The sequence below is a fragment of the Belonocnema kinseyi genome, chromosome 6 (assembly GCF_010883055.1).
Source record: "Belonocnema kinseyi isolate 2016_QV_RU_SX_M_011 chromosome 6, B_treatae_v1, whole genome shotgun sequence".
Lineage (NCBI taxonomy): Eukaryota > Metazoa > Arthropoda > Insecta > Hymenoptera > Cynipidae > Belonocnema > Belonocnema kinseyi.
The window spans coordinates 57,854,293-57,867,908 of NC_046662.1; positions in this window are offsets into that span (position 1 = coordinate 57,854,293).

The following is a 13,616-nucleotide window of genomic DNA, read 5'->3' on the forward strand; positions in this document are numbered from 1 at the left end:
CTTGAAAAGCGATTGACCAAGTGTATAGAGCTCCAAGGAGATTATGTTGAAAAATAAAAAAAAATTTACCCCAAAAAAAATTGTTTTTATACTTCATTCTAATGACTTATTGAACTACCCTCGTATATAGACAATTAAGAATATGAAGACGCATACAAATCCTGCCATCTAAAAGAGATCTTTTTGATAAAGTTTTTTTCAAGCATTCCAAATGCAAAGAATAAATATCCGAGCGCGAAGCGTGCGGTGTAATTATGTTCGAGCGCAAGATTCAACCGTCGCGCGCCCTAGGCGCGAGCTCAAACTTGCAAGCAAAGCGAGCTGCGCGCCAAGCGCGCGACGAACATGTGCCCGCGCCGCGGGCAGATTTTTTCATTTTGAGTAAAATGAACAAATTTAATTTTGAGGTTAGGATTTCTATCGCACACTTATTCGGTAAAATTTCAAGTAAATTTAACAAAATAAAGTATAATATTGATTCTGGAACTACGTAGACATTATTCTATTTGAAATAGGAAAATAAAATACTGTTTAAAACTATAATATCTTTTGTTCTTACAAAAAGTGACTTATTACAAATATTGTTGTCGTTAAATGTGTTTTACGTCATATTTTTTATAAAAACAAAATAATTTGAATTTGTGATCGTAGTTTTCATTTATTTAATTTTTAATAAGGATTTTTTTCTACTATAATCGAGTGTCCCAGAGAAAATAGTCTTCACTTTGAAACTGCCAAGAACCGTGTATATATCAACTATATTCTATATCATTATAATGCCGCTTCATTGTCACATAAAGACACATACAACACTCTGCTGATGTAAAATATAGTTGATACACTCTGCTTTTGGAAATCTTAAAATCAACACCATTTTTTTGGGACATTTGTGTTATTGTACGGACCCTACCAGTATCCGATTAGACCCCGACTGGGATAATTTGGGTCGACTGGCCAGCCCCTGACTAATTCACAGTAACGGAACTGGTCGGGGACACTAATCAGTCGTCCCGGCTAGCCTCCGGTTTAAAGTGGGGCCAACAGGTCGTATATTCGACCAGCCCCACATTTGCATTTCAACATGAGGAAGTCTCTATGTTCGGGAATTTTTAAATTTGGTAAAATTATAAACTGTCAGGAATTTTATTATTTGTAAATTTTCTAATTCGGTAACATTTTAAGCTGTTTGGAAATTTGATAAAATCCCGAATAATATATTATTCGGGTCTTTTATAATATTGAAATTTTATTATTTGGATATTTTAAAGTATCGGAAATTTTATTTTTCGGGATTTCTGAGTCATACTTTTAATTTTAATTTAATTTTAATTTAATTTTAATAATAATTTTATTTTTTATTTGACTTTCATTTTAATTTAGGTTTTATTTTTTATCTTTATTTTATTTTATCTTTTATTTTATCTTTTATTTTATTATTATATCGTATATTCTAAAGATGTTTAAAGTTGAAAATTCACCGAATTGTTTAGTTTTGACTGTTTATAGTTTAAAATTGTTACATTTTAAACATGTAAAAGTTTTAAATTATAAATCTTCCAAATCAAAGAAATTTCGAATGTAAATCATCAAAATTGCAGAATTTTTTATTTTAAATAAAAAAAAATAAACACTCTTCAATTTTAAACATTTCAAATTGAAAGTTCTACAATTTTGAAGATTAGCAAATGCGAATTTTAATGATTTGCAGTTAAAAATTTCATTCCTTAATTTAAGAGATGCATACATGAAAATTCTTAAATTGTGGTGATTCTGAAGATCAAAAATCTAGTTTTCAATTCTGAATCTTACAAACTGATAAAATTTCAAATGTAAATCATCAAAATTATAAAATTTTTAATGATAAATTTTCAAGATTTAAAAACCTTAAGTTTAGAAGATTTGGACTTCAAATTTCTGTAAATTTGAAAAGTTACCATTGAAAACTCTAAATAAAAAATTTATACTTACAAAATCCTCTTAAATTTTGATGATTTTCAAAATCAAAATCCAAGTTTTCATTTCTTAATCTTCTATTTCGACGATTTACATTTCGTAGTTATAATATGCTAAAGAGATATAATTTTAAAATGTTTAATTTTATGAATATATAAATAAAAATTCGTAAATTGCAATCGTTTTGGAGATAAAAAGTCCAATTTTCAATACATAATCTTTCAAATTAAGAAAAGCTCGAATGTAAATTCTTAAAATTTCAGGATTATTATATGCAAAATTTAAATCTTGCATAAGTTTTCATTATAAAAACAAAAAACATTCCCACACTCAGAAAACGATTTGGTTAAATAAACAAAAAATGTGTTGGTTCAACCATAGAATACGGTTATTATATGAACATCAACATATTTATATGACTCATCCCAATTTTTTTATCATTTGAACCAAATCTTTTGGTAGATAGTGTATGGGGTTGATTCAACTAGAAAATCAGGTTAAGTTAATAAAATATTTGGCTGAGTTAACCAAAATTCGTTCGTTTCAACTAAATTTTCATTTATATCGAAGAAAACAGTTTTTTTTTCATTTCAGATTTTTCTTTTAAGAATGCAACACAGAAAATTGAAAATAAAGGATTTGCAACATCTTCAGGTGGAAAAATGATTGTTATACGATCTGGACAAAGTAAATGAATAAATTTAAAGATTATTAAATGTAACTTTTGGAAAAGGGCGTGTTGAAGGGAAATTGAATAAAAGATTTACAACCATGGCCAATTTAGGAGGCTTAATGATTTCATGATTTAACTAAAAAATGAAAACGTAAAAAAGGAATCTCGATCCTTGAGGAGGTTTGAGGTCGAATCTTGTCTGCCTAACGAATGCTTCAACTGGTGGCCCGCCCACGACCTTCATCAGATTGACCTAAAAATGTCCTTGATTCGTTTTATTCATATTTGAGTTGGACATACCTTCGAGTTGAGGGATTGACCTTATCAAGGTTAAAGTCGTCTTGATGTTTCATAATTTAAAATAAACTAAACATTTTTGGTCGAAAGTTCATTCTTTTCTTCTGAAAAGTTTACTATTAAATTTTGTCATAAGAATTCTATCTTTTATGATTAAAGTTTTTATTATTTGGTTATTAATTTGAAAAATTTTATTGAAATTTCACAATTTTGTTAAAAAGTCATCCTTTTTGGTTAAATATTCAACTGAGTTGTTATAACGTTGTCTTTTCAGCTTGATAATTTGAAGTTTCGATTAAAAGTTTTTTTTCTTTCTTGAATAAACAATTTTGTTTCTTAAAAATTCCACTATTTTTTTTAACAATTACCTTGTTGGGTTTTTTCACTTTTTGTGGAAATTTCATCATTTTTGGTTAAAATTCAAATATTGTGTACAAAGTTCAACTATTCGGTAGAAAATTGATCTATTTTCTGTTTTTTATAAATAATTAGTATTTTTACTAGAATCTTTGTGGTAGAAAATTTATCTTTCAAATAGAAAATTCGAATTTTTAGTAGAAAAATAGATTTTTGTTGTTGAAAAATCATCATTTTGGTTGAAAATTCAATTATTGGGTTAAAATTTAAACTCTTTGGTTCAAATTATCTTTTTTGTTGGAAATGAATATTTTCTGGACAAAAATTCAACTGATTTGTAGAAAAATGGTCTTTTTTGGATGGAGCTTCATCTTTTTAGTTAAAATTTTCCATTTTTGGTTAAAAATTTAAACCTTTTGTAGAAAATTCGTCTTTTTGGGTTGAAGGCTCAATTTTTATTTTCTTGAAAACTCAACTGTTTTATAAAGAAAAAATTTCATTTGAAAATTAATCTTTTTAATGGAAATTGAACTATTACATTTTTGATTAAAAATTATTTTACGTAATTTTTTAAAATGTTTCTTTATTTGATAGAAAATTAATTTTCTCGATTAAAATTTCGGCGATTTGGTTTAAAATCTAAGTATTTTATGGAGAATTCGTCTTTGTTCGTAAAACAATAATCTTATTGGTTGAGAACTCATTTTTTTTTGTCGAAAGTTCAATTATTTGGTTCAAAATTCAACTGTTTTGTAGAAGGCTCGTATTATTGGCTTACGAATTCAACAATTTTCTGCCTCAATTAATCTATTTTTAGTAGAAAATTAATCTTCTTAATTGAAAATTCATCTTTTTAGTTAAAAATTCCATTATATGGTTGAAAATTAAAATCTTCAGTAGAAAACCCATATTTTTAGTTTCAATATTCAATATTTTAGATGATATTTTTGTTCTTCATTGACTGAAAAATCTTTTTTAGTTGAAAATTCGGCGTTTCGCATAAAAAATGAATCTTAATTCTTGGACGAAAATTCCTCTTTTTGGTCAAAAACGTAATCAAATCATATTGCTATAAATTAAACTTTATTGTAGAAATCTCGTGTTTTTGGCATGAAAAGTTTTGGTTAATAATAAAACAAAAATCGTCCTACGTTATCTTTAATAATAATAATAATTATTATTATTATTATTATTATAAAATAAATTCAAGAAAAAAATCTTTGGCGAAAATTACTAAAGATAGGGGGGGGGGGCGGTAAATTTACGGACTGTAACAAAGGAGAGTTAAGTAGTTCAAACTTTCAGGAAAGAAACTTTTAATAATTTATACACCTTCTCTACGATCCCTACGATTCTAATTAATCTTATAATATATATTTTTTCTTAAAAGTATCTCGTGATTGGTCTGTTTCTCAGTGGAAAGGATTTTGCAAAATAATTCGTTGCATATTTTTTTAAAAGAACTTTATCGGTTCCAGTCTCGAATCTTAAGATTTGGCAACGCTGTCTCACAAGTAACAGATGCACTACTGGCAAGTAGAAAGAGTCCGTTCGTATTCGACAGAATGCGTCAAATTTTTGCCTCCGCATTCACCTTCACTGGCATCAAGACCTGTTGTTAAGGTCAAGTTGAAAAAAAGTTTACTTATTTCAATGTTAATTAAGCGAGTACCCGAGAGCACATAATGACGTTTCCTGATAAAGGCAAATCGAGTGCATTGCCCTCCTACTTTCGCAATATTTCGAGAAGGAAAATAAAAATGTGCAATCAAAAAACTTCTCCAGCTTTTTTACTACATTTTCCTCTCATTCTGTATTTTTTAGCACATTTAATGACGAGCGTAAGGACGTTTGGACCGGTCAGACTTTACTTTTCTTTATTTGCTTGAGTATTGAGTGAATGTTTTAAAAGCTGACCGTCTGCTAATAACTGCGGTTGGTGACGCAAATTAATTTTTTTGTTGAAAATTCATATCTTTGGTTCAAACTTGAACAATTTTGTGAAACATTGGTATTTTTTATTGTGCTCATTGCTTTTGATTTGAATTAAAATCTCTTTTGGTTAAAATATCATCAATTCAACTTTTTGTTAAGAATTAATCTTTTTTGTGGAAAGTTTAATTCATTTTTTTAAACTGAAAATATAACTAATCCATTATTAGTGGAAAATGTATATTTTAAATTGAAAGTTGATCTTTTCTACTTGAAAATTCAACTGTTTAGTTGAAAATTCAATTTTTTCCCTCTTATTTGGTTTAATTCAAGTGAAGTTAATCTCATTTTTCAATTAATCTTTTGACTGTAGATCCAATTATTCTGTTACTTGTCTTTCTTGGTATGGACGGGTTGATAAATATATTTTTTTAATTAATTTTTCAAACTAAAAGCGTAATTAATCAATTTTTCACGGAAAATTAATTTTTTGTTGTTGACAATTCAACTATTTTGTTGAATATGTAACTATGTTATAATTAAGCTATCGATTTGAAAAATGTACTGCTTGGTATAAATTTAACTTTTTTGTTGTAATTTTATAATATTGGTTCGAAAATTAAACTATTTAACGAAAAACTCATGTCTTTTGTTAAAAATTTGTCTTTTTGAGCAGAAAATTCATCTTTTTTTTTAAATGTCATCATTTTGGCTGAGGATTCAACTGTTCTGTTAAACATTCGTCTTTTTATTCAAATTCGACGACTTTCCTATTTTTATTGTTTTGTTCAAAATTAATTTTTTAGACTGAAAGTGTAACTATTCCTTAATTCTGCTTAAATTTTTTTTTAAATTGTGTAGAAAATTCAACTATAAAGTTATAAATTTATGTCTTTTATAGAAAATTAGTTTTCTTTACTAGGAAATTAATCTTGTTTGTAGAAAATTGATCTTTCTGGTTAAAACTTTTATTATTTTGTAGAAAATTTAACTTTTTTGTAAAAAAATTGAACTTTTTTCTAGAAATTAAGTATTTTTAAATGAAAAATTCATCTTTTCAGTAACAAATTAAATTATTTAGTTAAAATTTTAACTCTTTGGTTGAAAATTAACTTTTTTTATGTAAATTCGTATTTTCTGAAAAATTTAAAGTTTTGAACATTTATAAAATAACTAAGCTTTATATGTGCATAATATTCAAAATTCTTGAATTTTAAACGCTGAAGATAACAGATACTTTTTGGTTGTACTTTTTTACTTAAAATTCAACAATTTGGTATGCAATTGAATTACTTACTAGAAAATTCAACTATTCATCAGGATGAAAATTTATGCATTTTAGAAAGAATTCGTCTTCCTTGAAAGAAAATCCTTCTTTTATGTTGGAAATTCAATTATTTAGTTGAAATTCAGCTGTTTGCTTGAAAATAACATTTTTTGTTAAAAATTCATATCTTCGAATCAAAATTCAACTGTTTTGAAGAAAAAAATTTTTCATTAAACTTTAACTATTCCATTTCAGTTCATAAATTCAATTATTTGGCTAAAAATTTATGTATTTTGTTGACATTGTATCTTTTTTGGCAGAAAATTAGTCTTCTTGTTTAAAAATTCTACTATTTTATACAAAATTGATGTAGTTTATGGACAAATTGATCTTTTTAGCATAAAATTATTTTTTTTGTTAAAGTTTAACAAATATAATTATTCAGAATGTAATATAATAGGTAATTCTTCGCTTGAATTATTATTTTATTGAATGACATATTATATAATTATATGTATCTCCTCGCTTTTTGTGTGTACGTCAGTTTAACACCAAATGAAATTCTTTTGAATGTGAAGTTTCTCCATGATTTGTAATTTATTAATCTTGCTTTGAATTAAAATGCTTAAATTTTAAAGATCATGATCAGTTTCAAATCTGTAAAACATTTTGAAATGCGAGATTTCTACAAAAAATGTGGTTAATCTGTTAAAATCTTTGAAAAATCGCTTAAAATATTTAAAATCCCATAGAAATTCCTTAAAATCTTTTAAAAATAGTGTAAATTCTTGAAATTCCATAGAATATTAAAAAATTTGACGACATCCCCTAGAATTGTGGAAATGCCTTTAAAATTTATTGAAATTTTTTTAACCGTGGAAATCTTTCCGAATCTCTTGAAGTCTCTGTCAATATATTAAAATTCATGAAAATCTTTTAAAGGCCATTAAAAGGCAGTTAAAATTCCTTATTTTTTTTCAATCTCGTGAAATCTTTTGAAATCTTATGAAATCCCATAAAATTCTTTTTCATATTCAAAATGATATAAATTCTATTAAAGTGTTTCCAAAATCAGTAAAAATGCCCGGATTTTTTCGGTATGAATATATCAAGCTGAAAAAGTGGCTATTTGTACTGAAATGTGTATAAAAATGGAAAGTTATTTAAGATTCTTTGCATTTTTAATTATATTGTAGAATTATTGAATTTTTAACAGTGCAAGTTTAAAATCAATAATTTGGAAAGTTTCCAATTGGAAAGCATAAAGTGTTAACACTTTCTAAAATAATTAGATTTTAAACATTTATAATAATTAACATTTTTTAATTTGAAACGGTGAAAGTAAATGTTACAGTGACGGATATTGTATAATTCGTCAATTTTATTTCGGGAAATTTATTATTTTGGAATTTTCCAAATCAGTAATATTATAAACTGTCGAGAATTTTGAAAATCGTGAATGATCTATTTCGAATATTTTCTCATTTTGAGAATTTTATTTTTCGGCATTTTTAATTCGTGCAGAATGCGAAAAATGGAATTTGGTCATTAATCGACCTTCTGCTTTGGAATAATATACAAAAATTGTTTTAAGATCGGTAAATTATTCCTATTTAACACTTAATTACCACTTTCTATTCTCTAATAATATTCAATTAGCTGACGGAAATTTGAGTAATTTTAGATTCTGGAAAAGTGCATATAATTTTTCTACTTCTTATGCGGCGTAAGTAAAAGTCATATTTAACTAGATTTTACGACACCTATAATAACTTTTACTAACTACTGTATTTCAAAGTTATTATTTTCCTCGCCATAATCCTCATAAGGCGAGTAAAGAGTGAAACTTGAAGTATTTCTTGGGGATCCCTATTCTTGAGAATTTTTAAATAGTATTTTGAAACCTAACGAGGAGTGCAGTTGCTCGTAGGAGATTAATGAAATTCAAAAACTGAGCAGGTAATCATAATTAGACAACGCACTCGGCTCCCACCGTGAGTCGCTGGGTTTAGTTGCAGACTTCCGATGCAGTGCTCGCAATCAGAAGTACGCTATCTGGATAATTACAGGATTCTTCACAATCGGGGCATCGCTATGTATATAATTATGGAATTCATTTTTTTATACAATGAGTTTAGAGAAGATCCGTCGAAGCATCATTTGAGCTGGGACTGAATTAAGATTAAGGAATGAAATAGGCTTAACCACGAGGGGTTAATTACTCGGATTTTTGGTGTGCTGCGGATTGCAACATTTCAAGATTATGTAAGATTGCAAAAGATTCCGAAATTTATTATAGAAAATCATTGTATAGAAAACGAGTAAAGGGCAATCGGGGTAAAAATAAACAATTCGAAAATATTGAAGGAAAGTAGAAAAACTGCAAATATTATACTGTAAAAATTAAAGCATTGTTCGCAATCAGAGCGTTGATATTAGGGTCGTCCAAAAAACGCTTTTCGAGCTCCCTCCCCAAGTTTCCATTGTCGGAAAAAGAAAATCCGTAATTTTTTTCGAAATTCGAATATTGACATGTGTCACAGGGCACTTCAAAATCTCGTTTACGTAACATAGGGAAATTTTGAATTTTCGAATAATTGAACTCATATTCCAGTGTTTCATCGAAACGTGCCAAGTTTTTTAGGGTATCATGATTAGTGTCTACGAAATAAAAGCATACTAATAACTTTCATTATGTAATTATTTATAGTTTATTTTCAAAATTGATCAAAATTGAGCCAGGTATATCAACTATCTTTTTAAATTAGTATCCAAGGCTACGTTTTGTCGAAAATATACATAATTTCGATAAATTGTTTTGCACTCAAAAAAATGTCTGGTTAAATCAACCAGAATTCTGGTTAAATATGCGCTTAATATTTTTTCTGGTTAGAGTAACCCGAATTCTGGTTAAATTAACTGGAGAATCTGGTTCATTCAACCATATTTCTGATTACTATAAACATAAAAAATAGTAAGGGTATATTTAAACAGAATTCTGGTTGATTTAACCAGACATTTTTTTGAGTGTGATGTTTAATAAATTTATATTTTTTTGTAACAATCTTTATTTGCTCAAGCAGTTTTGTTTCGAGAACTAAAAAAGTGACATAACATAGAACACATACAATTATGTTTTTGACTGTATAGTGTACAGAAAGAATTAATTCACCACTTTTTAATTGTTTAAGCAAATATATATTTTTAAATAATTACTTCTTCAAGAATACTTTTAAAATCATAATTAACTGTATGTCTTCTATTTTATTTCATTTGTTTAAATATTGAAAAATAACTGCTTGAGCAAATAAATATTGTTTAAATAAATAGAAATTTGATAAAACATTAGAAGAAATGTATCAAAATTATGTAATTATTTAACAAAAAGTAGCATAGGATACCCATTCGAAAAAAGTCGACATCTCTGACTCAATTTTTAGAAATTTTGAAAATAAACCATAATTAATTTTCAAATAATTACGTAATGTTTTTAGAAAAATTTACAACTCCAAACAATGACAAAATATTGTATTTAAATCAGAAAATGCGATTATTTACTTGAATGAAAATTTAACTATCCCAGTTTTGTTGAATAATTGATTTATATGTAATTTGTTGAATATATGTCTTTTTTGTTAGAAAATTAATCTTCTTCGTTGGAAGTTCATCTTTTTTGTTAAAATTTTCAATTCTTTGGTTACAAATTTAACTATTCGGCAGAAAATTCGTCTTTTTGCTTAAAAATCAACTATTTTATATAAAATGTAATCATTGTTTAGAAAATTATTATTTTAAATTTTAAATTCACTTTTTAAATGAAAATTGAACTATTTCATTTTCTAATAAAACTTCGTATATGTAATGTTTTGAAAGTGTATCTTTTTGATAGATAATTAATCTTCTTGTTTAAAAAATCAACTATATGGCTAAAAATGTATGAATTTTATGGATAATTCGTCTTTATTATTAGAACATTCATCTTTTTAGTTAAAAATTTGAATCTTCAGTAGAAAGCCCGTATTTTTGTTTTAACATTTAATGTCTTTTTGTCTTGAAAATTCAACCATTTTTCCAAAAATTTATGTTTTTTACAAACAAATTTATCTCTTTTTAGTAGAAAATTAATCTTCTTGGTTTAAAATTCATCTTTTTAGTTAAAATTCAAATCTTCAGAGAAAGCCCGTCTTTTTTGTTTTAATACTCAATGTTTTGGATCATATTTTTGTTTTATATTGGCTAAAAAATCTTTCTTAAGGGGGTGGGGTATGGTTAATTCAGTGAAAAATAGCATTTTTTAAGATTTTTGTAAGCTGTAAACAATGCTAGTTTATTTAATTAATTCTAATATTATAGAATAACATTTAAAAAATATTTTAATTCATTATCAAAGTTAAATGTCAAGTAATAAGCCATTAACAGCAAATCTTTGAAGGCGCCTAGAAAAAAAGTTGTTCTGTGGTGACAGCTGTAATTCATCACTGGATCATCTGAAATTAAAAAGTAAAAATGCTTTTATTAGTTTATAAGTTTTTTAGAAAACGCTGCCAAGTTTATTTTTTATTCATTTTTTTCATTTTTGTTAACACTTGGAAGTCAAAAAACTGATATTTGCTCAAAAAATTCTGAAAATTTATTACTGTGAAATTATTAATATTTATGCTGCAGATTGCAAGATTGCATGGAATTTCAAAAAATTCCATAGATTATAGAAAACTCATTATAGCAAATCTTTATTCAAAATACGATTATAGGATAAGAAAGATTGAAATGAATAACATGAAAATATCGAATGAATTAATGTTAAATTCGAAAAACTACAAATACTGGGTAAAAAAATTCAGAATTCTATGCAATCGGAGCATCGATATGTATAGAATTATAAGAATATAAAAATGAATTATGAAATCGAGAAACATATTTTATTCTTAATTATAACTAGTTTTGAAAAAGAACTCGAGATGAAATTTTCAAATAAATATTTTACAATTTTCATGGTTTATTCAGCAATAGTTTTTAAGGTTTAATATTCTCTCGCTCTCACTTTTGGTAAAAGTTGCAACTATTATTTCAGCCTAATGCTGTAGCACTTTTTTTATTCCTTGAAAGATTCTCTGCAAATCTCATTGGTTCCTTTTTATTAAAAAACTTTTATTTAGGGATTATAAGATCGTTATTTTTGTGAACAATAGGTTTTCATCAATAAAACTTTTTGAATAAAGACGTACTTATAAGATGTGCAGATAATCTTTTAAGGAATAAATTAGCGCAGCAGCATTAGAATTAAATAAGAATTTCAACTTTTATTTATCGAGGAAAAGAAAAATATTAAACACTAAATAGTTACTGTCAAATAAAGAAAACCCGAAATATTTTTTTCAAAATTTCACCTCGAGTTATTTTACAAAATTAGTTATGAATAACATTAGCATGCTTTCCTCGATTTTAAAAATCATTTTTTAAGAAGGTTCATTTTGAACTTGAAATAACATATGATAATAATAAATAAATAATAATAAACATTGTGTTCATTAAAACATATAATTTGTTCATTAAAATATTTAAAAATCCAAAATGAATTTAAATTAATAAATAAAAAAATATTATACAAGTTAAACTTTTTTCTTTTCAAGCATTTAAAAATTACACATATAATTATATCGCTAATTTAATTGCACATTAATGATAATTTATTGTGGTTAGTAGGAATGCATTGAGATTTACCTATAAAACAGTGAATTTTATGATTTTTACAAATTATTTTTAATTAAAAATATTTTTTAAAATCTTAAAGATTCTTATCTTTTACCCAGAAATAGCAGAATATTCATTTTTTTAAAAAACAAAATTTTAACACTTTTGCCTTGCATTATTTGAAGTTTAGGCCAACTGAATAACTGGCGCAGCCACACGGCGACCGTCAACTCTCATAACAAATATTTTTCACGTGCCCCCATAAAAGTGACATGGAGCTGCTAAAATACTTAACTTCAAACTAACGGCGGCTTCCCGCGCTTCGGGCCACTTTTTAATTGGTCAGCCACTGACGCGGGTGTGATCGTACAGAGGCCGTGGTGGGAGGTGACGGAACTGCGCAACTTGGAATATCCCAGCATGGTTATGAATAAAAAAAATGCATAAGAAATAAGAGAAATAATGACAAAAAGGGGTCATTGTTTGTTCAAAAAAACCTCAATAAATGGATGCTTTTCTACAATTTACCTAATTTTCTTTCTTACTTGCTTATTTAAATGCTTAATTGTTATAATGAACATTTTTAACGCAAAATAAATTATGCCAGAATTTTATCTTATTTGTGCCCGTCTCTCACTTTTGCGGTAGTTCAATGAATATACTTTAATCCAACCCGTTAACCTTGGCTGAATTTAGTTGCAGCTAATTAATTTGAGATAGAAAGGAACTCAGGTGAATAATTAGCATCGCTTCTGTTGAAAAATTAATGCTCATCTTACTTCCTTGAAAAGAATTCCCGTATTTCTTGATTTCTTTTTTATATTCAAAGACAACAGAAATAACTATCCATAAATCTAAGACATTGTAGGAGAGACGCATTGTATATTTTGCATTTTACTGAATATATACTTAGCATGACAGTCTTACGTAAATACCATTTTACCTTGAATTTTACATATTTTTTGACTATATCAATTTATAATCCAACAATAACAACCATTTTTACGAAAAGTAAATTTTCACCCTTAAACATTTTTAAAATAAATAAATCTTATCGTAGTAAAAACAAAAATTTTGGTTGTTTTAAACGCTAGAAAAAAAATATTTTTCTTGTTGGGAAAATAATAACATAATTTAGCTTCTTTTCAATCTGAAATAAAACAAAAACATTTTTTGTTAACAAATAATAAAAAAATTATACAATTCGGAACTTATTTTACAATAAAATTAAATTAAATTTCACGGTATGGAAAAATATATATAAATTCCATACATACTTATAAGTAAATTTTCACCGATTCAAATAATGCGGAGTTAAAGAATGAAAAGTAAGTCAGTTTGAGTCGTTGATAAAATCAGTAATTTTAAATAAGCCAATCTGTTGAAATTCCGATAAAAAGGATCAATTTTTAACCAAAAATGATATTGTTAAATTTCCAACTACCA